Here is a 26,388-nt window from a genome sequence, read left to right as displayed (position 1 = left end):
TTATGTAAATAAGCATGCCCTAGTCAGTTGTCCATCTTTCTCCCCACTAGAAGCACTATGATCCGTTAGCCATCTCTCCAGATCCTTGTGGTTCAAGGAACCCTGATGGCTGGTCCAAACTTGCTCTCCAACACAATAATTACATTCACTTTCCTTTGACATTTAAATGCAGTCACCTGGCCTCTGCCCTTCCAGAATCTCATCATCTCCATTGATAGTAGCACCTTTCACTGTTGACACCAGCCGACAGAGGACTGCCACTATCAGGTGTCTCAGAGATGCTGGCTGCCTTAAAAAAACGAGTGTCCTCTGTTGGATTCTCAGGTCTTACATAGTAAATCAATCCCAACATTCCTACCTCCTTAACCCTTCTGAGCTTTTTTCAATACTGTGTCAAGGAAGTTCTGGTAATATCCTCCTCATTTCTCTAGGCTAAGCTCCATCCCAGCAGTCTGTTAGGACCAACTCTGGGTCCTCTTGCCATGGCACTGGATCCTGACTTGTGGATGAAGGCCCCCGAGTAGGAAAATCTCCCCTTTCCCAGGCTTATATTCCACTCCTTCCTCAGTCCAACAGCTTCCAAATCCACTCTCCCACACAACCCCCGGTTCTTCCTTTACACAGTAGCCAGGACCCACAAGTGCTTTGGCTTGTGTGCTATTTTCTCTTAGAGCAGGGACTGACTTCCTTGCTCAGGCTATGTGGAGACCTGATTTTGGTTATTTGCTTTGAAACAATCAAGAGTGGAGGGGTGGCTCTCCAGTAAAAGGAGTGGCATCTTGCAGGGTACCTGCCTCAGCTGGGGTCATGGTCTAGTCTCCTCTGCTGAAAAGAAGGGGGCTCAGGGAGGCTCAAGGAGAAGCAGGTTCAAGCTTCTCGGGCTTATCCACTCAAATGTCCCAGTTTCAGGGCTCAGGTTCCACTCTTATCCATAAGGCTAAGATGACAGGTCTCCTTGACTGGAGACCTGTTAAGACTGCGTATGCTCTTTTTCGACTCTGCCACTCTTACAAGCAGATCCTGGGCCTGCTCTTTAGCAACTGCTTCTTAAAAGCTGCCAAAGGGGCCCTGTGGCTTTCATTTCACAGTGTGACTGGAATTGGCAATTGGCTACCCTGAGCCTACCGTCTCTGTTTTTCAACCAGAAGCCAGACTACTCCACAGTTATTAAAAGCGTCATTGCTTCCAAACAATTTAAGTGCCACAGCTACCACCTATCGCCAAACTTCGTCTCAATCAATCATAGGTGAAAGCCTGAGTAGTTTTGATGCGTGGGGATCCTCTCCTGCTTGCGTGGAGTTATTTGCGTCTCCACTTAGCACCAGCAGTAGTGTTTTTATTGCTGTCATACTGGTGAATAATCTAACTGCCAAATCTCAACCACCCTGTTAGGCTTAGCCTGGGTTCCCCAGAAACAAAGCCTGCAGCTGAGGGCTCATGGCAGAGATGTGTTAAGGAGCATATTCCTAGGGACAAGGAGAGTGAAGCAGGGAAGGAGGGAGAGCCAGTGCCGGAAGGTGTTATTGAGTGGGCTGCCACTAAATGGGAAGAATTGCTGGATCTGTGGATTGTGCCCCAAGGACATTCTTTAAACTGCACCTACCATCCCCCACCTCCCACTGAGCAAAGATTCACCCCAGAGGGCATTAACTCTCCTGCACTTCAGGGCTGTGCATACAGACCCCAAGGCATTGTCAACAGAGCAGGGCAGAGAAGCACGGTATGGGCAGGAAGTGACATACTGTCAGGTTACCCCTGCATGGAGCTGTCCAAAGCCCCTGCAGAGCTGAAACCAGAGCCAGATGAGACCAAGAGGGTCTGGAGTGGCCCAAGAGAGGGAGCGGAAGCAGTGAGTGAACACCACGTGCTCCACCCTGACTCCAGACCACCAGGTTCAGAGGGACCAGGAATGAAGCCAAGGGAATGTAGAGTCGCGTGGGTTCTACCTGAGGGGCCCAAAGGTTTGACTGCCCATACCTTTAATGTGCTGCTGGGAGTGAGGGCTGTAAAGAAACTGAATAAATGGAATTTGAGAAGAACCTGTTTTGGTTGTTATTTTGTTCACAACAGGAGCATTTGAAGCAGGTCTAACCCTTCAGGAGTGGCTGAGCCTCTGGGGTCAATTATGCCACCACTTTTATCCTCCTTGCATGGTCCTTCAGCCAGGGTGTCTCAAATATATGTCACAGAGAACCCTATGACCAGTGATTGTCAAAGCTAGAACAGATCTTAGCAATGGCCTCACCCGAGTCCCACACTCCACGGATCAGAAAAACTGAAGCTCATGGTGTAATAATAACAGCAATAATTACCACCACAGTGATCATTTCAGCTATCATTTTTGAGTACCTACTAGACATACTTTTTAAAAAACTTAAAGCCCATAAGAGCTCTCATTTTGCAGGTGAAAAAGGGTCTCAGATAGGCTCTGATTTAATCAGTCTGGGTGATTCTAATGACTAGAATGTAGGCACTGATGTTTAACTTAAAATTGTTTTGTCTCCCTCTCCCCCAAAAGACTGGTGAGCCTGAACCTTTAAATCAACCCTCTTGTCCCTCTCCTTTAATTGCCTATCTACCTTCAATCCTTTTAAATGAATCTGGATGGCGTTTCTCCCATATTCTGTTATTATGAGGATCTATTCTTAGATGCTCAGTATCTAGAAAAGAGGATAGAGGCAAGAGACTGACGTTTGTTGAGTGCATACTGGATACCGGATATTGTCCAAGGGCCTTTTCAATTCATTAAAGTAATGTTCATTTAATTCTTACAACAGCCTGGGATGTTAGGTGTTATTATTTGCCTCATTTTGCAAATGAGAAAACGAGTCTTCAGGGAGGTTGAACTGACTAAGATCTTCCAGCTAGTAAAAGTCAGAGACAAGGATTGGAACGTAGTTCTGTCTGCCTCTAAAGCCCCTTTCTCTGTACTGTGCTGCAAAAAGATTTGGTTCAGCAAATCTAACTGTTCATTTTATTTGAAAATAATAACTGAGTTTCACCTGGGTGTCTTTTTGAGTCTGTAAGTGACTGAGAGGTTTTCAGTTCCCAGTTTTTTGACTTAAACTCCTTCTCTTTGCCCTGATTTAGGAGAGTCAGAAAGCAAAGGTGACGCATGGGTCTGCATGCAGAAGTGAAGGACCTCAGCAGGAAACCCGCAGGAATTCAGGGCAATTGGAGGCAGAGACTATAGCCGCCAAGAAGGGAGGGGTCAGTCAGCCCAGGGACCATCAGCACACCAGTGGCTTCACTCTATCAACCCTTGGCGGCCTGTTTGACCATCATCCCTTCCTCCCTGAGGTTCGCACTCTGGCTCCTGGAATGTCACCCTGTTCTCCGCAGGGGCCAGCAGTGGTGCTATTGCACAAGTCCAGAGGGTGCCATTGGCGTGCTCCAGGGCATTCATTTACACATGTTACCCCTGGGTGGTATGATCACCTCGGTCTGAATCTGGAGAGCGTGGGAGAGAGGGGCATGGCTTCTCTTGGGGTCTGCAGTAGGAGACTCTTCTCAGGGTTCTGAGAGAGGAGCCTGTGGTCATGGGGTGTGAGGGAGGAAGCTGGGACCCTGCAGCTTTCAGTCCCAGCAGAACAGTGACATTTGAGGGAGTAGAGGAAGAAATCCCTGGGCAAGAGTTTGAGGGGACTGTCATGAGAAGGGAGCACAAACCACCACACTCCTAGCGCCACATAATATGCATATTGCATAGAGTTTCCTGAGGGCAAAGCCTACAGGCAGAGTGTCCGAGCACACTGTCATGGCCCAGGCAGCCTAAGTTGCCACGGTCAAACCTACAGTCTCACAAAGTCAGGCCACTGCCATCAGCACCCACAGGATGACGAAGCAAACAAAGGCTAGAACAGAGTTATTCTAGGTTTGAGCGGAGGGTGGAGTTGTGGTGACATTTAGATCAAGCCAGTTTTGACAGGTTCAGAACAAAGCAATGTGTTGAGCGTCAACACCAGGTCTGGACCGCACCGTGGACCCAGAGTCTTCTTTCTTTGGAAACAATAAATTTAATACAATTGGGGTTTCTGTTCCATATTAGAAGATAAGGATGGATATGAGGGAGAATCAGCTGTTTCTGCCGCAGTAGCAGAGCCCAGACTTGGAATGCATCTGTCTGACCCCAAAACCAGTGCTCTCAGTTTGGGCCATTCATTTAATTCCATCCATAGACCCAGAAATGTTTTCATTCCTGCAATGGCTCTATGGCATTTATGCATCTAGAGTCACATACACAAATATGCCTCCACATGACAAAACCGAAAAACAAAGTGGTCCACTTGGACCTGGGGGCTGCTTGTCAGGTTTCTATTAACATGTTCTTCCCATTTGTTCCTCAGTTTTGTCAGGAGCTAACAATTACATAAGTTTAAGGGAAAACTTGGGAGAAAAATTTTAAATAGGAAAACCTCACTTCTTTTCTTGTTTATAGTCAGTGTTCAAAAGCCAAGAAGTAAAAATAGATATATTTGTGTGTCTGGTGGCCTGGAAGCCAGTTCCAGCTCAGTTACTAAATCGCCACAGGACTCCGACCAAGGTCCTTTCCCCTCTCTACATCTCATTTTTGCTTCTATAACCCAAGAAGGCTGAGTTAACTGACTTCTGAGGGCCCTCCCATCCCTTTTGGTCTGTAGATTTCCTTTGAAATCTCAAGTCTGAGAGTGCGTTCCTACCACCTACCTCACCCCTTCTAAAGTTTGTTTCTCTCATGGTTAAGAATCTCTGTTTAGTTCATCAAAATGCAGATCTCACTCCTGTGGGCGTAGGTTGCTTCTTCCAACTCAACATAGAGTCCCAGTGTTGAAAAACTCTGCTGGCCGTTGCCAATCTGTGGACATATCATAATATGTGGAGACACAGGCTGTTATTCTTTTTTTCAAATTGTGATAAAATAGACATAACAAAATTTACCATTTTAACCCCCTTTTTTTTTTTTTAAGATTGGCACCTGAGCTAACAACTATTGTCAATCTTCTTTTTCTTCTTCTTTTTTTATTCCCCCAGTACATAGTCGTGTATCTTTAGTTGTGGATCCTTCTAGTTGTGGCATGTGGGACGCCGCCTCAACATGGCCTGAGGAGCGGTGCCATGCCAGTGCCCAAGATCTGAACTGGTGAACCCTGGGCCACCGAAGCAGAGCGTGCAAACTTAACCAGTCGGCCATGGGGCTGGCCCCCATTTTAACCATTTTAAAGTGTACAATTCAGTGGCATTAAATACATTCACATTATTGTACAACCATCACCACCATCCATCTCCAGAACTTTTTCATCTTCCCAAACTGAAACTATACCCGATGGCAAGAAATTTTCACATATTGTGGTATATGGGGTAGCTATTCTGGTTTGAATCTAATTCAGCTTGAACTAAAGAAGCCTGACTTAACGGCCTATCAAACATACATTGTACATCTGCTTTAACCGTTAAAGTAATGAACACATTACACATTATCTCAAAGTAAAAGAGTGCACTTTTTAAAGATAGGAAAGCATACTTCCCCTCCTGCGATTCCAGTGTTGGTAACACCCACATCACTACTCTTGAAGATAAGTCTCCTTTCCTGGACATCAGGGTCATGTTGACCTGCTAATTTGCAACTGAATACCTCTTTGAAACTTTGATGAATGTGTGTCCTGGGTGTGTGTTTAATGGATATTCTTTGTTTTAAAAAGGTATAAAACTACACTGAAAACCATGCTTCTGGGGAACGGTTTCTTCCTTTGTGGAGACTGCCTTCCTGGGTCATAATCCTCAGCTTGGTTCAAGTAAAGGTCACCTTGTCTCTCTTATCTATAGAATAGTTATTGGTTATTTTGCGTTGATACCATTAAATAACAACTCCCCTGTTATTTAATCTCCGCTTCCCTCCCCCAGCCCCTGGCAAGCACCTTTCTTCTTTCTGTTTCTGTGAATTTGACTACTCTAGGTATCTGATGTAAGTGGAATTATACAATTTGTCCTTTTGTGTCTGGCTTATTTCACTTAGAATAGTGCTTTCAAGGTTCATCCATGTTGTAGCATGTCAGTTTCATTCCTTTTTAAAGCTGAATAATATTGCACTGTAAGCATATACCATATTTTGTTCATCCATTCATCTGTTGATAGATATTTGGGTTGTTTCTACCTGTTGGCTATTGTGAATAATGCTGCTATGAACATTGGTGTACAAGTACTGTTTAAGTCCCTACTTTCAATTCTTTTGGATATATACCTAGGAGTGGAGTTGCTGGATCGTATGGTAATTCTATGTTTAACTTTTTGAGGAACTGCCAAACTGTTTTCCAAAGTGGCTGCACCAATTTACCTTTGCACCAGCAATGTGTAAGGGTTCCAATTTGTCACCAATGCTTGCTATCTTCTGTTTTTGTTGTTTTTATGAACAATAGCCATCCTAGTGCCTATTGAAAGTGGTATCTCATTGTGGTTTTGATGTGCCTTTTTCTCCTGGCTAGTAATGCTGAGCATCTTTTCACATGCTAATTGGCTATTTGTATATCTTCTTTGGAGAAATTTCTGTTTAAGTCCTTCCCAGAGGCTGTTAGTCGTAAGGGCTGATTCTATACTTTCTCCAGGCCAGCTGTATCCGTCAGTATAGTCTGGGTTATGCTGCAGTAACAACCAACCCTAAAATCCCGGTCACTGAAAACAACAAAGTTTACGTCTCACTCATCTTACATGTCCAACACAGGTCTACAGTGACCTGTGGTGGTCAGGGACACAAGTTGACAGTGACTTCATTGCCATACATGATTCCACTGTTACCACATCCGTGTGAAGGGGACATGTTAAAGCATGTGCTAGGTCTCAGAGCTTCTGCTCACATTCCATTTACCAGAACAAGTCACACGGTTTTTCCTAACTCCAAACGTGAGCTTTAAATGAAGCAGGGAACTGTTACACTACCATGAGCCAGGAAAAAGAGGAAATGGTACATTTGTGAACAGCTCTGATGACCACCACCTCTGCCCACATACTCCCTCAGGCCACTCTTTCTCCAGCCTCATCTGGGTTGGAATTGGGAACCTGGCCCCAGGCAGAACCAAGTTAATCACCAAAATCTGTGGTTTCTTCCCTGGCTGCCTCTCTTTGAAGTTTATTGTGTAAGATTATATCCCCTTTCTTTAGTTTCCACTGTGAATTGTTGACTGTTTTCCCTAATATAGTGTTAATTTTATTACATTTCAGATGAGGGAGATTCTGGAGCTTCAGCGGGCCATCATTATCTTAATTCTCTTACACAAATTTTAAAGACACATGGCAAAGGCAAGAGCTTTGTGTCATGTCTTATCAAGCCCTGACCAGGAAAACCGTTTATAGGTAATGAACAGTTAATGCTCATTAAATGTTTATTTCATATTAGGCACTGGACATATCTTTTACATTCATTATCTTTTTTTTTTTTTTTGAGGAACATTAGCCCTGAGCTAACTACTGCCAATCCTCCTCTTTTTGCTGAGGAAGACTGGCCCTGAGCTAACATCTGTGCTCATCTTCCTCTACTTTATATGTGGGACGCCTACCACAGCATGGCTTTTGCCAAGCGGTGCCATGTCTGCACCTGCCATCTGAACCGGTGAACCCTGGGCTGCAGAGAAGCAGAACACGTGAACTTAACCACTGTGCCACTGGGCCGGCCCTACATTCATTATCCTACCTAACCCTCCCCCCAATCCCATGAGGTCAATACCATTATTATACCCGTTTTGTAGCTGGGGAAACTGAGGCTGAGATCTAAAGCTAGACACATGGTAAATGATCCAGCCAGTGTTCCCACAGGGCCTGCCCACTGCTGGCCACTGCCCACTGCTCTGGAATAAGCAGAGGGTCCAGAGTTGTACTGGAGATCAAGGAGAGTTGGCTTGGCCTGACTGATGCTCTGCTCCAGATTCCTCTCCACTTTCTCACGCCGTGTGTGTCTCTGAGCGGGCCAGCACCTCACTGGGAAGTGAAACAAGTCGTTCAGGAGTATTTGTAAACAGTTGAATTTTGAGTCTGTCTTTGAATTGTATTTGCATTTGAAATTGATTTGAATGCTGATATTTTAGTTAATTTCCATATAAAACGGGTTCTTAGCTGAGGACTCAACCTGGGTATAGTCTTCTGTGGTCTCAGGATCCCTAGAAATCGGTTGGGTGGTGTGTGCATTTTTCCAGTGTCCATTGTTTCACCACATCTTAAAACAGGTCCATGACCCAAAGTGTTCTTACTTCCTTCCGTGAAACATCGAAAAGTTCTTGGTCAAATCTACAAATAATTCTTTGAAAAAAATTTTTTTTATATCTTTATTTTAGCCTTGTTCGGTTAAAAGCAACCATCAGTTTGTGGCTGTGAATTTCAGCACGCATAGTTCAGTACTAGATCAGTCCTCTAGGTGGCAGCAAACCCTCAAATAAGCATTTCCTCTGGTTTTTGAATTTTCCTGTCCCCTTTTTTTTGTGCCAAAGGTGGACCCCAGAGCCCAGACTTCTTTCAGCTCTTTTCATGATTTATAGCAGCATGAGCCAAATATACTCAAGTGCTAATGCTGTGATTCTTGGTCCCAGGTTTTGACCGCTGGATTGATTTCAGTAAGGGCTCAGAGAGCACAGATTTGAAAATTGGAAGCACAGATTTCCCCCAACTAAACTAGAAGCACACTGACTTTACCTCTAACATTTTGTATTCTCAGTCCCTGGAGCAGAGTTGGGTGAACAATGAATGTGTGGATTACCACAAGAAATATGCAATGCTGCACGTTGCCTGGCTTGGAGAAAGGCTTTAAATTGCCATATATATGGAAAGCCCAGGGGCCGGCCGATGGCTCAGCAGTTAAGTTCCCACATTCCACTTTGGGGACCTGGGGTTCGCTGGTTCAGATCCCGGGTGCGGACATGGCACTGTTTGGCAAGCCATGCTGTGGTAGGCATCCCACATATAAAGTAGAGAAAGATGAGCACAGATGTGAGCTCAGGGCCAGTCTTCCTCAGCAAAAAGAGGAGAATTGGCAGCAGATGTCAGCTCAGGGCTAATCTTCCTCAAAAAAACAAAGAACAAAAACATGGAAACCCCAGTGTCCTAGCTTCCTAACTTCAAGCAACAGAAATCCACTCTGGCTGTCTTGAGCAGAAAAGGAATTTATTGGGATGATATGAGAGTAGGTTGAAGAATCATGAGGAAGGGTTGAAAATTTGGACTGTTCCCTCACTTTGCACCATGCCTCCCAGACTTCTGGGTGGATGGATCCTTCCACAGAGCCCAAGCCACATTCCAGAGCCCCGGCTCCCAAAGGGTGAAGAGAGGGAGGATTGCCCTGATGCGGCTTCCCTGGGGGTGGGGGTGGTAGGGCCTGCTTCCTACCGCACCATGCAGGATGCAGCAGTGGCCCCCGCCTGCTGGGCAGGCCTCACCAGAGTCCATCAGGAGCCTTTGCCAGACTCTGCCCCATCACAATATGTTTATCACTGCTCATTTCTTCTTCTTAACTTTTTGGCATCATTATGAAGACTGCGGACATTCTTGGCTTGACTTTTCTTGTATTCCCAGCTTACTAAGTGTTTTTGAAAACAGAAATCACTATTGTATTTTATCAAATGATTTATGGGCACAAAGTTTTCCTCCTTTAATGTGTTTCTACAGACAACGACCTTAACATATCTACTAATGTTGAACCAGTCTTGCATTTGTGAGATTAACACATTCATTTGACAAATAGTTATTGAATGCCTACTATGGAAAACCAGTGTTCTCAGTCCTGGGGATGAAGAGAATAAACAAAGCAGAAACAACTGCCTACCTGCAGGGGGCATACACTCTAGCTGGAGGGAGACAGAGGTTTTTTTTTTTAATGTGAAATGTAAAGTATGTCACAGAGTGATAAGTGCTGTGGAGGAAAATAAAACTTGGAAAGGCACAGGAAGAGGGGTGTGTGTGTATGTGATTTTAAACATGGTGGGCAGGGAGTGACATTTTAGAAAAGGCCTGAAGGAAGTAGAGTGCCATGTGACTGGAAGAGCATTCCAGGCAGAGCGGACAGCATGTGCAAAGGCTCCAAAATGGAAGCAAAGTCTGTGGTGTTAAGGGACAGAAAGGACAGCTGTAGGACTGGAGTGGAGGGAGCAAAGACAATGAACTTGGAGGTGACAATAGGCGGTTAGCTCACAGAAGCCACTGGAAAGACTCGGGCTTTTCATCTGAAGGAGATTGAAATGCAGAATCACTGCAGGGCTCTGAGCAGAGCAGTAACTTTCTCTGAGTTATGCTGTAACAGGATCCCTCTGACTACTCTGTAAAGACCATTCTGGAGTGGAGCAAGAACTGAATCAAGAAGACCAGTGAAGGGGTGGCTGCCATGATCCAGGTGAGAGAGGAAGATGGCTTGGACCAGGTGGTGACAGGGCAGATGCTAAGAGTTCATCGGATTTGGAATAGATTTAAAAACTCGGCTCACAGGGTTTGGCATGTAATGGCATGTATCTAAGAGGATAAGGTATGCAAAAGAAGAGTCAAGAATGACCTCAAAGATTTTTGCCTGAAGGATAGATTTGACATTAACTAAGATGTGAAAGACTTCAGGGGAAGCAAGTTTGATGAGAAAAATAGGAGTTTACTTTGGAGCATATTGCATTTGAGATGCTAATCATTGCACTTGGATATATGAGTATGGAGTTCAAAGAACTCCCAGCAAGAGATAAAAATGTGGGAGTCCTCAGTATATCGATGGCACTTAAGCCCTGAGATGAAATGAGCTCACGCAGGGAGTGAGTGTAGATAGGGAGACCGTCTAAGGACTTCTCTCTGGGGCACTCCAAGGTCAAAGCAGTCAGGAAGATGAGGAAGAACCAGCAAAAGAGATTGAGAAAGTGCAGCCAGAAGTAGCAGGAAAATCAAAAGTACGTGCTGAGAAAAGTTTTTCTAAGAGGAGGGAGTGATCGGCTGGGTCAGATGCCGCTGAAAGTTCCAGCAGAATTCCGAACTGAAAACTGAGTACTGGAGGTAGTCGTGGAGAGGTCTTTGGTGACCTTGACAGGAGTGGTTTCATGGAGTGACTGGGACAAAAGTCTGAGTGGAGAGCGTTCACAAGAGAGTGGGAGGAGAGACACAGTGTCAGCACACGTAGACAACTCTCTTCAGGAATTTTTCTGGGAATAGAAAGAAACAAATAGATCGGTAGCCAAGGGCAGGAATGAGATTAAGAGACTATCAGATGGGAGATATATCATTAAGTTTATACGTTGCTGGGAATCATTCAGTGCAGACAGCAGAGCGAGGAAGAAGTGCTAGGGAGCTGTCTTCGAGACATCAACAGGTGGTGGGGTCTGGAGCGCTCAGAGGACAGGCTTTGGCTAGAAGACATGACGGTTCATCCATCCTGCCAGGAGGGGATGCTGTGTGTGGTCACAGGTGTATGGAGATGGGCAGTGTGGTTGTGCAGGATAGTGGAGGTTCACCCTAAAATGCTTCTGGTTTCTTGTCAAGGTCACAGCTGAGGATGAGGATGGGGAAGGAAGTGTTGGAGGTTTGAGGAAAGAGGACAAAGTAAGAAACAGCTTTTCTGGAGAGAGAGAGGTGAACAGAAATACAGAAGGATTCCTAGGAAGTGCTGAGGGCTGCCTGGCCATGGATTTGGAAGTGAGAGGGTCAGCTGGGTGAGGTGTCTTTCTCAGGAATGCTCCTCTGACTGGGTGCATGCCTGAGCTTGCCAACATTTGCTCTCTTAATTGGTCTTTTCACAGAACCAAAATTCTAATTGACCAGGTCAAACATTGTGGGGCCCCCCCTTTACCTTCTGCCTTTACTTTCATTAATCATTTCCTTCCACTTACATTCTTCTAGTTTCTAGAGTTGAAAACTTGATTCCTTTATTTTTAGGGTGTTTTCAAACTTATTTTCAAATAAATCCACATAAGCTGATGCATTTTCTTCTGAATCGTCTTTTGTCAACCTCCCACAGGGTCTGCTTTATAATTCTCATGTTGAAATTTATTTCTAGAGAGTTTGTACTTTTGGTGTTGATTTCCTCTTTCCTCCCTGACTTGAGTAATTTATAACAGCGTGTTGTGGTTAATTTCTAATTTTATTGTATTGAGATTAAGTGAGTATGGTCTGTGTGATTGTTGTTTTTTGGAATCTTTTTGAGATTTTGTTTTTGTGGCTTAATATTTATGAATGGAATATCTCCCAAAGTAGAAATCATACAGATGTTTCTATTTAATATAGTACTGTAAACTCATCCCCTAAATATAGCAGAGAAATGTAAAAAGAACAAATGTTAAAGATACAACCAGACTCAAAGACATGGAATGTATCTCCACAGACTAGAGGAGGGGCAGAAACACAGAGTGAGGCGTAAGCCTGAAGCCTTTGGACGGCTGGACACCATGTCTGGAATCAGGCAGAGAAGGCGGGGGTGGGGGGGGTGTCTCTGTGGGTACTAGGAAAAAAAACTGCCTCAAAAGAAATGCAGCAGTAGAGCCTGAGGTGGGATTCCTGGCTCCTGAAAGGATGCTAAGAAAAGCTGCTGCCGATCCCTGGCTAAGGGTCACTTACAGTTTCCCTGAAGCGGCCCATTCAGGGAGGTGAGAGGACACGGGAACTGAGCTAAGACAACTCTCGTTTAGTAAACAGTTAGGAACTCCAAACTCAACAATCAAAAGATAAGCACCTTTGGGGGCTGGCCCTGTGGGGTAGTGGTTAAATTTGATGTTCTGCTTCCACACGGCCCCGGGTTCGTGGTTCTGAACCCTGGGCGTGGACCTGCATACCACTCACTGAGCGGTACTGTGGTGGCATCCCACAAAATAGAGGAAGATTGGCACAGATGTTAGCTCAGCCACAATCCTCCTCGCCAAGACAAAAAAAAGATAAGCACGGCACAGGTAGGATGACCATACCACCTGCTTCCCCAGAGATAATCCCACTTTACAATGCTAGTCCCAGCATCATGTTAGTATCACCCTCTTTCACTCTCATAGTATCCTGTTTGGATGTTGATGATATGGTCACCTAACATAGGAGAAATGAAAATAATAGAACAGCCTGGACAAAGGATTGAAAATGGGTCTGGCTTAGATATGGTGAAATAAAGTTGGAATTTCCCACTCTTCTCTCAGAAATTACCCAAGAGTAACAAGGAGGGTGAGACACAAACATAAGCACTATTTTTATTAAAGCTGGGAGACAGGTGAAATGCCAAACCATAAGACAGGTGGAGGGCTGACAGAAGCACTCGCAATCAAACAGGAGAAGCTGGATGTCTCAGGAAGAGCCAGCCAAATTTACTCCCAACGTGAGGGCAGACCTTAATGTGCAAAGCCCTCTCTAGGAACAGTGGGAATAGGGTGCTTATGCACCCCAGAAGTAGACTGAAATTACATATTAGAACAAATCTTTGAAGATTTAACTTAAGAAAATGATCAGATAAAAAGAAGATTTGAATCCATAGAGCCAATCCATCGTGTCCCAGGAAACATCAGTCCAGAGTGATCATTCAAAAATGTGCAACAGGGAAGTTTACGAATTTCATAGACAAAGAAATAATTCTTGGGGTGACAAAATAGTTAAGTCACTTATAAGGAAGAAGAAATCAGGCTGGTTTCAGACTTCACTCCAGCAACATTCAAGCCTAGAATACAATGAAGCAATCGCCACACATTCCTCCAGAGATAAAGTACTACCCTAGAATTTTACACTCTGTTTTTCAGGATAAAGGCAACAAGTATTTTTGAACACGAAAAACTCGGAGAATATCACTTCCATAAATTCTTCTTGAAGAAACTACTGATTCAAGATCTTCACAGGATAAGATCACAAGATGTGATCTACCACAAAAGGGCTGGGGGAAACACTGGGTGAAACAGCTAGTAGGAATTCTGAATCTGTTTAACTGTAGGACTAGGACAAAAACGAATGTGGGGATTACGGTTACAGAGCAGAATGTCTGATTTTACAAACCCAGTTACGTGGAAGTGGTCTGATTAACAAAAACTGGGGTGAGAAGGGAGAGAAAAAAAGGGATGTTTAGGAACACTGATTTCGTTTTACAGCCAGGGGTCGAAATACCACATGGAAAGCTGCTAAAAAATCAAGTATAGAAGTATGTATAAAAATATTTAATAGAAAAGAAGGAAACTAAAGAAAGATAAAATTGTTTGACATTGGGTACAGAGAAGGAGAAGATGTCAAGAAAAAAGAGGAAAAGCACTATATTATCATCGTTCAGAACAGGGAGTCAGCAAAAGAGTCTGAAGAAATAGAGGACTGAGAGTATTGTACAGATTATGAATATAAAGGCAACTGCTTGAAGGAAAATACAAACCTTCCAAATGGCCAGGAGAAACACGCCTAAAACACAGCAAAGCAAACACAAAGCACATAAGGCAAGAGTAAAAAAAGAACTAAAAAGGCTATGAAAACATAGCATGAAATAACATAACTGTCACACGAATAGGGCTAAACTCCTCTACTCCAAGAAAAAAAGACCTGCAGACTGAATCACAAAGCAAAAGCTGGTGCTCCATTCAAGGGATTTACCTAAAACAAAGGCTCAGAAAAGATGACAATAGACGGGCAAAGGCATATTGGACCAACGCAAACAGCTCAGCAGGCTTGTCACAGTGTCAGACAGCTGTGAATTCAGGCAAAGGGCAGAAACATTAAATGAGACAAGAAAGGTCATTTTATAATGAAGAGGGACAATGTACAGGAATATAAGAGGGATATTTGGGAACAAATAATATAGCATCATCATTTATAATGCAGGACTCCAGAGAAATAAAAACACAACAGTAATAAATTCAATTTACTTCTCTTGGACCACATCAGGTCAAAATACATGTAAGGACACAGAAGACCTACATGGCGTAATAAATAAGCTGTAGCTCATTGACACATTTCCGAATCTGTAGGCTAAACACAGAATATGCATTCCCCTCGAGAGCCTACAAAAGTCACAAAAATTGACCCTATTTTGGGCCACAAAGAAAAAGACAAACTCAAATATTTCAAAAATACAAAGTAGTTCAGACAACATTGATCTCTGATCACAATGAGATAAAACTAAACATTTATAAGAAAATCAGAAACAAAAGACCCTAACGCTTGGAAGTTTTAAAACTCTCACACTCTCTCTTCAAATCTAGAAACACGACATCAGAGACAAGTCAGAACCAAAATTTTAGAATAGCTACAAAATAACAGTAATGGAGATACTATCTATCAGAAATTATGGGCTATAGCTAAAGTAGTACATATCTATATCTAAAGGCCGAGTCTTAACCTTAAATACTCACATTTACAAAAAGAATTGAAAAGCTAAGCATCCAACTCAAGAAGTTAGAAAAAAAGTACAAAAATAACCCAAAAGAATGCAGGAAAAAGGAATTAATAAAGATAAAAGCAGAAATTGGGGCTGGCCCCGTGGCCGAGTGGTTAAGTTCACGCGCTCCGCTGCAGGCAGCCCAGTGTTTTGTTGGTTCGAATCCTGGGTGCGGACATGGCACTGCTCATCAAACCATGCTGAGGCAGTGTCCCACATGCCACAACTAGAAGGACCCACAACGAAGAATATACAGCTATGTACCGGGGGGCTTTGGGGAGAAAAAGGAAAAAAATAAAATCTAAAAAAAGAAAAAAAGATAAAAGCAGAAATTAATTAATTAGGAAACAACAACAAACATGGTAGAACTGAAAAATAAATCTGACAGCTGGTTCTTTGAAAAGAAAAATACAATTTAAAACAGTAACAATCAATAAAGCAAAAAATAGACAAAATAAGAAATTAGGGGGAAATTAAAAAGTTCACAAAAGACTGCTTTTCTCAACTTTATGCAAATACACTTGAAAACCTGGATGAACTAGATAATTTATTTTAAGGAAAATATAATTTATCAAAATTAATTCTAAAAGTTAAAAAAATCCAAGTGGTGAAATTACCACAGAAGAAATAAAGAAGGTTGTCAAAGAGTTACTCTCCCCACAGAAAGCATCAGGCCCAGACATTTTCAACTGGATAACGATCAGACCTCAAAGAACAGAAAATTTTCATGCTACATGTTCCAGAGTAAAAGGAAAGAATAAAGGCTTCCAAATTTCCCCCCTCCAAGAGCCCAACAAAGACACATTCCTTTAAACAAGGAAGCTGGGTTTTTTTTCTTCCCTAAAGTTCTAGTACCTAGTTGTATATTCTAGTTGTAAGTCCTTCTAGTTCTTTTATAGGAGCCACCACCACAGCACAGCTACTGACAGACAGGTGGTGTGGTTCTGCACCCAGCAACCAGGGCTGGGTTGCTGAAGGGGAATGAGCAAAACTTTAACCACTAGGCCATCAGGGCTGGCTCAAAAGCTTCCAAATTTTTTATGATCTGAGCATAACATTGATTCTGAAAACGAAACAATGGTAGACATTCAAAAAGAAAACTATGGCCCACTCTCACTTTTGAATATCAACATAAAAATCCTAAAGAAATAATGTATTAACAAACAGAATCAAGCTGCGTGTTAAAAAAAAGAAAACATGACATGTAAGTTTATTCCAGGAATCAATTAGATTTTTTTATTAGGCATTTATTACAACTAAGACTCACTATTCCAGTGTTAGGAAATCTGCTCTCTCAGGGCTGCTGAGGCTGCAGGGCCCAGGATGGATGTCTCCTCGGCCCCCTCCCTGTGCAGTGAGGCAAATTCTCTGATCTTGAGGCTCAGTCCTCATTTTCACTGCAGTTTTCATCAGTCAACTTCTGAAACATAGAACACTCCCCCACCCCCACGGCCCCTGTGCTCTGTGTTTCTTGCTCCTGATCTAGCTCTCCACAGCTCCCCTCTCCGCACCCCTCCCCCTCCTCCCTCACCCCTCCGCAGCCCACCTCCCAACCCTTCCTGTCCTGACCTAGAATCCTCTGTAACTTCTGCCCCACAACCTGCAAAGTCCCCTCCATCCTCAAGCACTCGGAGTGGTTCCACTTCTCCACTTCTGCCTTGACTGAAACACAGACCTCCCTGAGGAGACCTGAGCGTCCTGTTCTCTAAAGGGCCAGACCACACCTCCCCTCCACTCTTGTCCAAAGTCCTGCTTCTTTAAGGTTTCAATCATTTAACTTTACCACCCTCTCCCCTTCCTGATGTCTCTCTACTTTCTTATTCACTGAAGACATCACTCACAGTGACGCAAAAAGTGTCCTGCCACGTGTATGGGTGGTCTCCACATCCGTGTGTGTGACTTTGGCCTCTCCATTCACTCCACTTCTCCACCAGGGCTGCCCTGGGCACTGCACAATCAACATAAGGGTACTAGGTGGCCTACTCCACATTAGCCATCCATCCTCACATCCCGACCTGGTCCTCAGTGACCATCTCTGTTCTCTTACCAGAAGCTCCTCTCCAGCTTAGTTTTTCAATTACTCCAGTAAGATCAATAAATCTCTGATCCTCATCAAGACTCCCAGTCTGTTGAACCCACTACTTTCTCCCAACCGTTCAGCTCTCTCCCTCCTTTACTTCTCTTTTTACTCAGCTTAGATCCCACCGTCCGCCGTTCAGCGTTTGATATACCTACACACCCCCCACACCTGCCCATCTTCACAGGCAACTTCCTCTCTTCCTTTCTAGAGAAAATTCCAACTTTTCTCTACCAAACAAAACCTTTGCCCCTCTTCTTTCTTTCTTTCTTCAGAAGAAAAAGAGAGGTTGTTGCTGTTTAGGCCGAGGTTTCTCAACTTCAGCACTATTGACATTTTGGGCTGGACGATTCTTTGCTGTGGGGGCTGTTGTGTGCGTTGCAGGATGTTTAGCAGTGTCTGGCCTCTACCCACTGCGTGCCAGTAACATCCCCACTTGTGACAGCCAAAAATGTCTCCAGACTTTGCCAAACTCTCCTGGGTGGGGGAAAGGAGCAAGTCATGCTTGATTGAGAACCGCTCGTCTGAGCTCAGCCCTCCGTTTGTGCTGGGGCCTCTGCCTCCTCCTTCACACATATGCAGTCTTTTCAGGCATCATACAGTATGAAATAGCTTTTTCTCTCCTGTATAGTCAGCAGCTCCCTCTCAACTGGATTCTTTTCATAAATATTTGAACATCTTTAAAAAAATCCCCCTTCAACAACACTTCTACCTCCGGTCACCAGTACCTCTCCTTCCCTCTCCCATCACATCTTGCAAGAGTTGGTATTTTCCCCACCTCCATTCCTTCTCATTTGATCCTCACTCCCTCAAAGATGACTCAAGGTCCTGTCATTCTGCCCCTGCAGCTTTCAGTAAGGTCTTAAGTGACTTCCATGTCCATAAATGCAGTTGACATTTTTCAGCCCGTGGACATAAGGCACAATGGAGGAGAACCAGACTGAGGGAAGGAAAGATGCTGAGTTTGATCCTGATCCTGTTGAATTTCAGGTGTCTCAGAGGCATTCTAGAGGAGAAGTTGGAGGACATTGAGACAATGTGGGTTGGAGTAAGAGGGGAGGTCAGGGCTGGGACAGAATATATCTAGGTCTCTAGCAGTATGCCTAGAGTCCCACGGGTATGTGTCTAGCTAATGCCATAGGCGAGATGAGGTCTCTTGGCAAGGGAGAGAGGGGTTGTAATACAGCTGTTCTCAAACTTGAAGGTACAGTACTTCAGAATCACCGGAGGGGCTTGCAAAATGCAGATTTCTGGGCCCCACACCCAGAGTTTTTAATACAGTAAAAACTGAATAGTATTGCTAGGATGGAGAATTTCTACCAGGTTCCCAGATGATGCTGAAGCTGCTGGTCTGGGTACCACATCTTGAGAACCACTGATCTAGAGGGAGGAGAGGGGGCGCACGGCTCGGGTGGGGCGCTCTAACATTTATTAGTCGGAGGCGGAGGTAAGCTGTTGACAGAAGCAAGAGAAGCTCGGGGAGAGGAAAGACCATCAGCGGCCGGCGGATGGAGAGCGGCCGAGGGTGAAGATGCAGAGGCCTCTGGACTACATCTCCCAGGGAGCCCTGCGCCGGCTCGCGCCCGCCCCCTGCAGGCGGTTCGGGGAGGCGCCGGTCGGTTCCCGGGGACCTTTCGCTCAGCATCTGGGAGCGCCGGGAGCGCGGCTGCTGCGGCTGCGGCGGCGCCGCGGGACCTGAGTGGAGCGGGTGAGTAGGCGCCGCGCTGGCCGCCTGGTCCTCTCCGTCTCCGTTGCGTCGTCTTCTCGGGTCCGGCGAGCCAGCATGGGGGTTCAGGGGTCCGAGCGCAGGGGCGCAGGACTGCCCCTCTGAGAGGGAGGACGCGCTGCCGTCGTCGCCTTGGTGGCCCGGGTCCCCCTCCGCCCAGAGGGTCCCGCCCCTGGCCCGGACCGAGGTCCTGTCCTGTCCTGCCCACCCAGCCAGGAGCGGCGGGACGGGTGCCGCAGGTGGCAGCGGCAGGTGGCCGCCCCCTCCCCGCCGGGCTCCGGGAGGGAGGGCCGGGTGACTCCCGACGACTGCGGCCCTGGGAGGCGCCCCCAGCCCTCGCCGTGGTGGGGCAGGTGCATGGGCGCGCCGGGCCGAGACTCTCTGGCCCCTGTGTGCCTCCCGCGCCCTCCCTGGTGCTGTCCTGGGGGTGCTGTGTGGTGTCGGAGACCGCGTAGCCCTTGGCCGTCCTCGGCGTCCACAGAGCCCTCGTTCCCCTCTTGCCTTGGGGTGACCGGGGAAGGGCGCGGGCTGTGCGTCTCCCGGGTCGGCTGGCGGTGCCACAGCGCAGTGCACCTGGTGAGCCCTGGGGACCGTTTGGACGCTTAGGGGTGGCCCGGGGATGCGGACCCCGTCAGGAGTGCAACGGGAACAGCCTCCTTTCCAAATACCTTCGAAATAAAATTAGTTTGATGTGCTTATCTTTTCTTAAAGGAAGTTTGACCCTGAATAGCTTATTTTTATTTTGTGGGAGCTCCATTTGCCCTCACGTAAGTTTATGTAATAAGCAGTATACGGTTTGAAAAAAATATCACAGTGAAGGTGCTCTTCTTTGCCCTCTATCGGAAGAATTATGTTGGCCTGGTTGACGTGCTTATCCATCAGTAACTGCGGGAGCTGGAGGCAGGAGATAAAGTGTTTTGGAGTGGAGTCACAACTCAACCCTTCGGAACAAATTTGGTTTTAGAAGATTTTTGTTATTCAGTTTCAAACAAGATGTTGCAACGTTTAAGATGGGGGAGGAGGGAGGGAGCAAAAGCTTGTCAATCCTAATACCTTACTCTACAGAAAATAGCTTTGCATAATTAACTCGCAAGGCAAGCAGATTTAATTTGGTCGCCAAAACAAGATCTAAAGCACAGCCTCCATACTAAACTCTGTTAGTTTTAATAGTTTTTCAGTTGATTTGTTTGGCTGTTCTAGGTAGACAGTCTTATCTACTGTTAAGAAACAACAGAGGTCTCTTTCTAATGTTTGTACTAATTATTTCTTTGTCTTCCAATGATCACCCTCTCTACAGCGTTGACTATTAAGGTTAAATAGGACATTTTTGTCTAGGTTTTAGGGGAATGCTCCCAGTGTATCTTTCACTAAGTTCATTCTCTATCATATTGTTAGTTTCCATCTTGTTGATTTTTTTCCCCAAAATGCTTTGGGGGGAAAATACAGCTTGTATTGATATGACCATGTAGTTTTCTTCTTCAAATTGTTAACATAAGTGATTAGGCTGCTAAATTTTCTGTCTCTAAAATCCTGGGATAATTTGAAATGCACTTTTGGGTTGTTTGATAGATTCAATTAGCTAACATTTTATTTAGGGTTTTGGTATCTATATTTATAAGTGTTTGGTATCCATATTTATAAGTGTGGTATCTATACTTATAAGTATTTCCTCCCCCCCTCCCCGTTTTTGACTGAGCTTGTAATTAAGGTTATGTTGTCCTCACTGATTAAGTTGGGAAACTTTCCATCGTTTTCTGTGCTCTGGAGCAGAAGAATTGTCTGTGCCTTGAAGTTTGGCAGACTGACTAGAGAGCGCCTGGCTGCTGGTGGTGTGTTTTTTAAGAAGTTGCTATCAGTATTTGACTACCTTTTCAGTTTTTTCCGTGATCATTGGTTTTTCTCAGATTTTCTGTTTCTTCAAAGTCAATCTAATACTTTATATCTTCCTGGAAAATCATTAAGATTGTTGAAATTTAATATATGTTAGCATAATGTATATAGTATTCTGTTGTAAGAAAATAAACTCTTCCGTATGTGTGGCTTGTTCTCTTTCTTGTTCATACTTTGGCTTGTGCCTTTTCTCTTTTTTAATTGGTCAGACTTGCTTATTTTATTAGACTTTTCAAAGAACCAGCTTTTGGATTTATTGATTAATCCTATTGATTTTTATTTTTCTATGTCATTAATTTCTGGTTTTTATGTTTCTTTTCGCATAACTTGAGTTTATTTTATTCAGGTTCTAGCCTCTTGAATTGAGAGCTTAGATCATTTATATAATCAGTCAGCCTTCCTCCTGAACAAGGCAAGGACTTCTCATTCTTCCATTCCAGTCTCTCCCATTTGGCCTTAGCTCTATTTTTACTTTAGTCCTTCGAATTAGACATTATTGTCGTGTTATTATTATTTTGTAGATCAATGTTTGTTATATTTATCTACGTGTTTACCATTTTCTTCACTCTTCATTCCTTCTTGATCACAGATACTCTTCTTTGGATCATTTCCCTTCTCCCTGAAGTACATTCTTAGAAGTTTCTTCAATGATGATACATATTCTGTTTTTATACCATCTGAAAATGTCTTTATTTTGCCCATTCTTGAATTTTGGCTTCACCAGCTTTCTCTATTCCATTGATTTCAAAGTTATTTTAATATTTTTTTCTAGCATTTTTTGAAGATATTTTGTTGAGATCTCTATTCTGCCATATTGCTGAAAGAAAGATGAAGATTAAAAATGAAAATTAATTTGTAGTCTAATGAACTGGCAGTTTTAGTGACTTTTCCCTGTACAAAGTTATATATTTATCTCACATTTGTCAATTATAATTTATATTCTCTGTATCCTTAACTTATTTTTTCTATTCTAATATGACTTATTGATTCTGAGAGTTGTGTTCAAGACTTCTACTATGATTCCTAGTCGGTTTCTTTTGTTCTATTTCTATTAGTTTTTGCAACGTATATATTGCTTATAGGGCCACCCAAAGCAACGTGTATATATTTGTGTTGTATTTTTAAAACTATGTTTTTAGATGCTTAAAGCTTCACAATTATTTTTATCTTCTTGGTAAATTGTACCTTTGGAATAAAATAGTCATCCTATCTTATTTAATTATTTTTGCTTTTAATTCTGTTTTGCCTGATATTAATATTGCTACATCTGCTTTATTTTTGTTAGCATTTATCTGGCATATCTTTTTCCATTCATTTATTTTCCATTTTTGGTGTTTTGTTTTAGTTTCTGCTCTTGTGATTAGCTTATAGCTAGATTTTGTTTTACTACTTAGTGTTTGTCTTAAACAATTGTGGTAAAATACACATAACATAAAATTTACTATATTAATAATTCACTAGTATTAAGTGTATTCACATTGTTGTGCCACCAATCTCCAGAACTTTTTCATCTTGCAAAACGGAAACTCTATACCCATTAAACAACAACTACCCATCCTCCACCCCCCCCCCCCCCCCCCCCGTATCTGGTAACTACCACTCTATGTCTCTATGAAATTGCCTCTTCTAGGTATCTCATATAGTATTTGTCTTTTTGTGACTGGCTTATTTCACTTAGAATAATGTCCTCAAGGTCATTCCATTTGTAGCATGTGTCAGAATATTCTTGTTTATTTGAGGCTGAATGGTATTCCATTGTATGTGTTTACCACATTTTGCTAATCCTTTCATCTCTTGGTTGCTTCCATATTTTAGCTATTGTGAATAATGCTTTTTTGAATATGGGTATACAAATATCTCTTTGAGACCTTGCTTTCAATGTTTTTGGGTATATACCCAGAAGTGGAATTTCTAGATGATATGGTAATTCTATTTTTAATTTTTTGAGGAACTGCCATATTGTTTCCCACAACTGTAACATTTTACATTCCCAAAATGGTGTACAAGGTTCCAGTTTCTCCTTATCCTCTCCAACACTTGATATTTTCTGGATTTTTTCTGATAGTAGCAATCATAATGTGTATGAAATCTTAGTCTTTCAATAGGAGGCTTTAACCCATTTATGTTGATTTTGATTACTGATATTTTTGGGGCTGTTTTTGTCATCGTATTTATTTGTTTTTTTTAAAGATTTTATTTTTCCTTTTTCTCTCCAACCTCCCCCCCGCCCCAGTACATAGTTACATAGTTGTGTATTTTTAGTTGTGTGTCCTTCTAGTTGTGGCATGTGGGACGCCACCTCAGCATGGCTTGATGAACGGTGCCACGTCCCTGCCCAGGATCCAAACCGGCGAAACCCTGGGCTGCCGAAGCGGAGCGTGCGAACTTAACCACTTGGCCACAGGGCCAGCCCCTCTCGTCATCTTATTTTGTGTTTGCTATCTTTTATGCTTATTACCTTCCAGCCTCTGCTCCTTTCCTACCTTTTCTTGGATTGACTGAGTTTTTCTTGTTCCTTTTATCTCTCTCAAGACATGGAAGTTACAGATATTATTCCTACTCTGCCTGTGGTAGGTACCTGTAAATTTGGGGGCAACCTTTTATTTAGGTGTAACGTAAATGTGTAGAGGTACACACATCTTAAGTGTATAGCTTGATGAATTTTGACCAACTGAATACACATATAACCAGCACTCAGAACAAGAAACCACCTCTCCAACACTCCAGAATTTGTCCTTCTGCAGCTCACTACCAAAGATAACCACTATCATTTCTAAGACAATAGATTAGTTTTGCCTGTTTGGGTACTTTATAGCAATAGAATCATACAGTATGTACTCTTTTATATAGAGCTTCTTTCCATCAACATTACATTTGTGAGATTTGTACATATTCTTGAGTTTAGTTGTGGTTCATCCATTCTCATTCGTGTATATATTCCATTGTTTCTATAACTGCAATGTAGATATCCATTCTACCTTGATTGGCATTTGGGTTGTTTGCAGTTTTAGGCTATCATGAACAGTGCTGCTGTGAACATTCTGGCATATGTCTTTCTTTGAAGGAGTGTGTGCATTTCTGTTGATGATACACCTAGGAGTGGAATTGCTTGCTCATAGGATGTGCTTATGCTCAGTTTTGGTAGATCCTGCCAGTTTTCAGCAGTCGTTGTACCAACTTAAGTCCTATGGGAGAATTTGTGGTTGCTGCACATCCTTGCCAACTCTTGGTAATTTCTGTCTTTTCCATTTTAGTCATTCTGGTGGATATCACGTTGTAGTTTTAATTTGGTTTTCCTGTATGATAAGTGAAATTAAGCTCCTTTGGTACCCGTAAGTTTTACACATATTTAAACATTTTTTTCTCTTGATGTTTAAAGATAATCTGTATATATGAACTCTTCATGAGTAAAGCAAGAAAGAACCTTAACATGTTTTAATTCTACCTCATATTAAGATCTGCTGATCTTTGAGTTTTTGTACATTATGCACAAATAATGATGTTTTACCGATTATTTGCTGGTCAGTTATAAGTTTTACCAATTATTTGCTCATCATTGGTTGTTTCATCTCTTTTCTCCTTTTTGGATTCATTATTTGTCTTGCTCAAACAAATCTTTAAGAAATTGTGTTTTTTCCTCCAGGGATTTTGTGGGTGGTAATCTTTCTGAGCCCTTGCATGTTTAAAAATATATTTTTATTTTGCTTTTCCACGTGAATTCTCTTGACTGAGTATAGGATTCTAGGTTAAAAACTTGTGAATTTTGAAGGTAATTCTCCGTTATCTGCTGGCGTCTAGTGTGGTTGATGAGAAGTCTGTGCAGTCTGATTTCCATTTCTTTGTCGTTAACCTGTTTATTTCTCTGAAGCTTTACAATTTTCTTCCCTTAGTGTTCTAAAATTTCACCATTATTTGTCTCAGGATGAATCGTTTTTGTTCTTCCTTCTCAGTGCTTGGTAGTCTCTTTCATTCTAAAGATTAATATATTTCTCTGGCACTGGAGAAGTTTCTCTTTGAGTATTTCCTTGCCTCAATTCTCTTTATTTTCTGCTTCTGGAATTACTGTTAAATGAGGATTAAAATTTCTCAATTTATCTTTCATATTTCTTGACTTCCAAATGTTCTTTCTATCTTTATGGGCTGCATTCTGGGAGATCCCGTGGCTTGACTTTCCAGTTCGCCAGTCTAGTGTTTAGCTTTTTCCAGTCATCTCTTATCCCATCTGTTGAGTGTTCTTAAATGTTTATCATATATTTAGTTTTCAAGGTCTATACCTTTTTAAATTTAATTTTTGGTATAGCTAAGATGTTCAGTGTTCAAAAATCATACTGTATTAAAAAGACATAAGTGAAAGGTCTCGCCACCACCCCTTCCCCCATCTACCCACATCTCCCTCAGCCTACAAGTATGTAACCATTGTTATTGATTTCTTATGTATCCCTCCAGAGTCTCTTTATGCAAATATGAATTAGGTTCTTAATTCCTCCTTTTTTCCCCCAAATAGTAGCATTATTCCATATCCTGCCCTTCACCCTGCTTTTAAATTTCACAATGTGTTAGAGAGATGTTTAGCTATTAGTTAGCTGCTTGCTTTTCATAGGTAGAGTTTCCCTCAGATATTTCCTAGGATACGTAATGATTTTTTCTATGTGCTCTATTAACTCTCTTTCGTTAGATATGTGTTCTCCTGTTGATTGGGTGTCCCCATTTCATGACGTTGAATAAAAGCTCAGTGATCCTTCCTTTGTCTGCTCATCTTTGAGTTTGAGAATTCCTGTTTTCCTGCCTGTCCTATTTGCCATAGGCTGCCTCTGGTAATTGTTGAAGAATTGTGACATGCTGCTGAGTAGAGTGGATATTCCAGGTGAGGGGCATTTGTTGTGGGCTTCTCACTGTATGTGGGCAAGGGTCCCATGGCCCTGGCCATCTCACTGCGTTCCAGTTCATCACTTGGTCACATTCCATCCCTGCCCCTCTTTGTCTCTGCTGATTTGGAACCTGAAACCTTTTACCATTTTCCACTGCCTGACAGCCTCCTCTCAAGCCTGTATTGGCTGTGGTTTGCTCAGGCAATCTGATTCTGAGTATTCTCTACCGTTCAGAAATTTCTTAGATGTCTTAATTGGCTGGTAGCACTGTTTCTTGTCTTCTAGGTCTCTTATCGATTCAGTGTTTTGAAAGTAATATTTCTGCCACTCCATAGAATTTTAGGACACCCAGAAGGTACAAGTATGTGTTTAGTCCATTATCTTGGTCCAATCTCCAATATTATCTTTTATCTTGAATTTATTTCTGTATCAGGGGTCCCCAAGACCACCCCCAGATTGGGTGATTCACTGGGAGGTCTTATAGGACTCAGCATCCCACCATACTCATGGCTGAGCTTTAGTACAGTAA

The 26,388-nt window shown here is 43.0% G+C and overlaps 1 protein-coding gene across 14 annotated transcripts in view; it reads left to right on the top strand.

Moving 5' to 3' along the window:
* The window catches only part of SPECC1 (sperm antigen with calponin homology and coiled-coil domains 1), a 283,955-nt gene that overhangs the window by 2,913 nt on the left and 254,654 nt on the right, over positions 1–26,388 (top strand). For 5 of the 14 annotated variants that reach the window (XR_011523689.1, XR_011523692.1, XM_070563545.1 and 2 more), the window contains exon 1: positions 18,951–19,083. The exons of 7 other annotated variants lie outside the window; for them this stretch is intronic. The gene's annotated coding sequence lies outside the window, so the exon portion shown is untranslated. Of the gene's footprint in view, positions 1–18,838; positions 19,084–26,388 lie in introns of those variants that run through there. 2 more of the 14 variants (XM_070563554.1, XM_070563547.1) reach the window with 2 other exon arrangements.

Source organism: Equus przewalskii, chromosome 10 (genome assembly GCF_037783145.1).
Source record: "Equus przewalskii isolate Varuska chromosome 10, EquPr2, whole genome shotgun sequence".
Classification (NCBI taxonomy): domain Eukaryota; kingdom Metazoa; phylum Chordata; class Mammalia; order Perissodactyla; family Equidae; genus Equus; species Equus przewalskii.
This window is presented reverse-complemented; position numbering and strand designations above follow the sequence as displayed.